Raw genomic sequence first — 4,521 nt, 5'->3', positions numbered from 1 at the left:
CCTGCAGGCTTCCTGGGCCGCGCCGAGCGGGAGCCTCAGCGCAGCGCCCCGGCGCCGGGCTCCTGCGATCTGGCGGCGCCGGGAGCCGCGCCATCTACGCGTCTGCCCATCTCCTGGCAGCCGGGAGCCGGACTTGGTTCGCGGCGGGGGGCGGGCGCGATGGCCTACGGGAGGGGGCGCCTGGGCGCCGGTGGGCTGGGGCTCGGGAGGCTCTGCGTCTCCCTCCAGCGATGGCAGCGGGCACCAAGCTCTGGTGGCGCCTTTTTCTCCGAGCTCCGCCTGGCCTGGGCGCGCCTTCTGCGGGGCAGGATGGGCGGGGCGTGGCGTGGAGACGACCCCGAACGCTGCAGGACCCGGACAGGCGAGCTCAGCCTTCCTCCGCACAGCAGAGCCAACCGAGGCGCGTAACCCGCGCGCCGCCCCTGCGCGCCTCCGCCAGCATCAGTCCCGGCCCACTCCCTCCTCCCCCAGCTCGCAGCTCCTCCCATTGCAGCCCGGGTGACACCCCAGCTCTCGACCCCTGACCTCTAACCTCGCCCGCCTCTTCTTGCTGAGCCTTTCAGCCGGTAGCCTCATTGCCATCTCACTGCGGCGAGCTGAGGTCGCGATGAAAGGGAGTGGGAGGGGGCCTCGAGGAGGATCTCCTGCCCCAGACATCGTGTTGGGGCCTCTTGACCACCGCGTCCCCATCCTACTCCCTGGAGGCCTGTGACCTTGATGCGGCTTCTGTCACAGTTACCTCAGCCCCCATCTTGGAACCCTCATGGCCCAGGGCAGAGCAGTGGCTCCTCTTGGTGGGTCTGGGTGGGGGCAAGCCGTAGCCCTGGCGTTGGGCGTGGAGCAATGTGTTATGGGTGAGGGGTACTTGCCCCAAATGATTATTGGTTTGAAGTCTGGCTTACAATTGCCCCAGAGCGCGCATAGGAAGTGCCAAGTCCCAGTCCTATGGTTGCTCTCTGCTTGCAGTTTGGCTTTGCTAGTGGTTCTGTCTGCTCTCTCCTCCCTGACCCTGAGCTGCTTTCAGGCTGTGCTTTTTCACCTTGGTAGGTCCCACGGTGCCTGCTTCTGAGAACCTGTTTGCTAAGTGATTGAGAAGCTGTCCTATTCAAAACATTAGGCAGCACGCAATCTTTGCTGACCTGATCCCAAGAGCGGTTTCCAGATTCATTTGTTTGTGTTTAAGCTCAGAACCTCTTCCATATCTTTAATTAATTCATTTTTCCTTTCCCCCTTTCACCTTTCCTTCTCTGTCTGTCTGTCTCTCTCTCTTTACAGCTCCAGGCAGCCTTCATGCAGGGTGATACAAGGTTTTGACGGCAGAAATGCAAAGCAATTGACACACCTGCCCTGCACACTTGTGCGCTAAGCAGTTTCCAGATGGGGCACTACTAGCAATAGTGAGCAAAATAAGAACTTGCGTGTGCTCTCTGGAAAGGCCAAAAGCCCAGTGCAAATGAAAAGATTTTCACAAGCAAGTGAGTTCAGAGGACCAAAATGACAGTGATCTTTGATGATCTGTACTAATATGCAGGTAGCACCCTGGGCTGTATTCTGAAGCACACATTTGCTGGCGCCCCCTTTGTTCCCAGTCTCCCCAGTCCTTGGACCTGGTGCCTACATTGCAGATTTTAAATGACTGTGATTTTGCTGCAACAGAAAGAAATATTGCAATGTGACAGGGAGGAGAAGACCCACAACCCACCAGAACTGGAGTGGAAAGATGAACCACCGTCGGGATAGTAAACCGACCGTATTAACAACCTTAAGATCCTCTCTGAACTGTGTCCTTGCAAACCCTTTGCAGTCTCTCCCCTGCTTTCCAGGCTGACTGATCTCTATCATTCTGAGAAGAGGGACAAATTGATGGAGGTGGAATGGGTCAGGAGAAAGAAAACCTGTTACAGCCTCACACACCTGATTCATTTGTTCATTCAATAAATACTTATTGAACACCTACTATCTGCCAGGAGCTGTTCCAAGGACCAGACGTATCCACGAATAAATCAGCCCGTCCTCCCCAGGAAACCCCTGCCTAGTCAGTGCATCCATTTGCAGTGCTGGAGGCTGGTGATGGGCGCCTGGAGAGAGGGTGGAGGGAGAACGGTGCCAGGGAAAAAGGAGGCCACGAGGAAGGCAGCGAGATGGGAAAGCTGGGTGGGCACAGGGAACCCCAGGGGAAGCTGAGGAAACAGGCAGCCAGGGAAAGGCGCTCTAGGAGGAGGCCGCTGTCCAGCTCCCGGCCAGGGGAGCTCAGCCTTAGGCCGGAGGCCTCCAGAGAAGGCCTCACCACTTGCTGGACAGTTTTATTGCAGAACCCTGAATTAACCTGTTTTCTGGGCCTTTCTGAGCTTTCCTGGGAGAGTTAGTGTACTACAGCAGGCATCACAGGGTTTGTCCCCATCACCTCTGTGTGTGTGAAATCATGCTATTCCCCAAAAACACATATCCTGGGAGGAGAGGAGAGCCCCTGCCTGCCTGAATGCCAACCTACTGAGGGTAGGAGTGTGCTGCCCCCTGGTGGTACAGAGCAGCCTGGCTCTGGCCCTGCTCACAGGGCCTGACTGTGACAGTGAGTAGGAGGTCCAGCTGGTTGTGGCATTGTGGGACAGGCAGAGCAACTGCTCCTCTGGGCATCCTGTGGATTCCAGAGTCCTACCTCACGCTCCCACCCAGGTCTCTGTCGTCCTTCTCCATTTCTCCAAGGACTTGAAAACGGGCTTAAACAAGACCACAGAGGGGCCAGGGATATGGCTCAGCAGCACAGGGCCTGCCTGGCAAGCACAAGGTCATGAGTTCGATTCCTGGTATCCAAAAAAAAAGACCACAAGGTGCCACAGTTGAAAAATCATAATTCCCCAAATTTCTTTCCTCCAGCCTCCTCTCTCCACCTTTCTTCCCTGCACGCTGAGGCTGATCTTGCTAGTGAGACGCTGAGAGCCTAAAAGCAAAGCCATTTACACTTCATTTTTTTCCATTGGGAGTTTTGTGTGGCCTCAGCCTCTTGGGAGTGACAGAAGACATCCAGTGTGCTCTCTACCTTCCTTCTTTGGGCCTCACTTGTTTTGAAGAGCTCCAGGCCAAGGAGTGGGCCCGATGGCTGCCACGGCAAGCGTGTATCCATGGCTATTCACACTTCCTCTTTCGGTATTCCAGCTCTGCTAGGGACAAGGGGTCAGCATCCGTTCCCAGCATGCCCTTCTTTTTCCCAACCTAATTAATAGAATTACTTTATCAAGCATCATCCCTGGGCAGGGAGGGAGGGGGAGGTCTTTCCCCACATGGAAGGAGAAGAGAAGGGTGGGTGAGAGAAGCCCGGGAACCTGTTCGTTCATCAGCTCATTTTATCCTCCACCCACCTCCAGGCAGCCTGCAGAGACTCCCAGGCTCCAAATCAAATGTGAGCACCTTCCCAAGAGAGCTGTGGGAGAACCTGGCCTTAGAGGACAGCCCAGAGAGATCCAGGCCTTGTGGAGGTCAGCCAGAACAGCTCTGGCGAGGGCTGAAGGCAAGTTGGATTGCTGTGGAAATCCCACTGAAACTGTACTTGAAGCTCTGAGGAATTGGAAGATAGCCTCTGCCAACCCAGCTCTTAAAGGAAAGGGACTGGAAGGGTTCAGACCACAAGCTGAGGCCAGACCAGGACTTGGGGGCTCATAAACCATGGCTTTGAAGTTATAGGGCCAGAGGAGACCCGGGTGCCAGCTCACAGGTACGTTCCAGTTCAGGGAGTCCAAGCCTAAGCGTCAGTGACCCTGGAAGATGGAACCACTGCTGGGTTTGGGCCACGGACAGAGAAGAGTAGGTGTGCATGTGCACGCACGCGCACATGACCACATGTGTTCATGGACTTACAGGATCAGGGCCAGCCAAGTGGACCTCCCAAAGGCCTCCTTGTTCAAGCCTGCTGGGCCAGAGGCCCAGCCTAGGTCGAGAGACTCCCCATCCCCCTACACATATGTTAGCTTAGGGCCCAGCTGGCAAGATTCCTTGGCACTCAACGTAACTCCATCTAGAAAAGCACAGAAGCCCAGATTCCTCTCACCCAGGCCAAATTCCAGCAAAAGTAGTTCAACCGTTAGAGACGTTAATTAGTCCTGGGGCCCAATCCCTTCCAGCAGTGTTCCGGGGAAGCATCTGGAGAGGCAGACCAAACCTGGGTCCCTTTTGGGTGCTCATGAAATCCAGGGATCCCTCCCTGCTTGAGTCAGTGCTGCGCAGAAGAGAGAGACCCAGAATGCAGCCAGCTCTTTTCAAGGGAGCTCAAGGACAGACCTTCATGACGGCTTTGGATTCCACGGCTGGCACTGTTCACGGCACGGGGTAATCTTGGTGATGGTTTGTTGCTGAATGACAGATACTGTTGTGTCCCCACCTCCCAGGCTCCTTCCCACCTAAGCCAGTGTGCCCGTCACCCACGGATGTGCCTGGGGACGGGACACTCAAAGTCACATTGTGACCGCCTCCACAAGGCAGGGACTGCTGCCTGATCTGACCCTTTGTCTATTCCCAGCCTTTAGCATG

General features: G+C 55.8%; 1 protein-coding gene across 3 annotated transcripts in view; it reads right to left on the bottom strand.

Moving 5' to 3' along the window:
• Kcnc4 (potassium channel, voltage gated Shaw related subfamily C, member 4) overlaps window positions 1-100 on the bottom strand; it is a gene marked incomplete in the record, with an annotated part of 22,149 nt that extends 22,049 nt beyond the window's left edge. For all 3 annotated transcript variants that reach the window (XM_005388917.2, XM_005388916.2, XM_005388914.2), the window contains 1 exon segment: window positions 1-100.
• Between the last annotated feature and the right edge of the window lie 4,421 nt (window positions 101-4,521).

Source organism: Chinchilla lanigera, unplaced genomic scaffold (assembly GCF_000276665.1).
Source record: "Chinchilla lanigera isolate Chin_1 unplaced genomic scaffold, ChiLan1.0 scaffold00034, whole genome shotgun sequence".
Lineage (NCBI taxonomy): Eukaryota > Metazoa > Chordata > Mammalia > Rodentia > Chinchillidae > Chinchilla > Chinchilla lanigera.
Note: the sequence above shows the minus strand (reverse complement) of the source record. Positions and strands in the feature narration are given on the sequence as shown.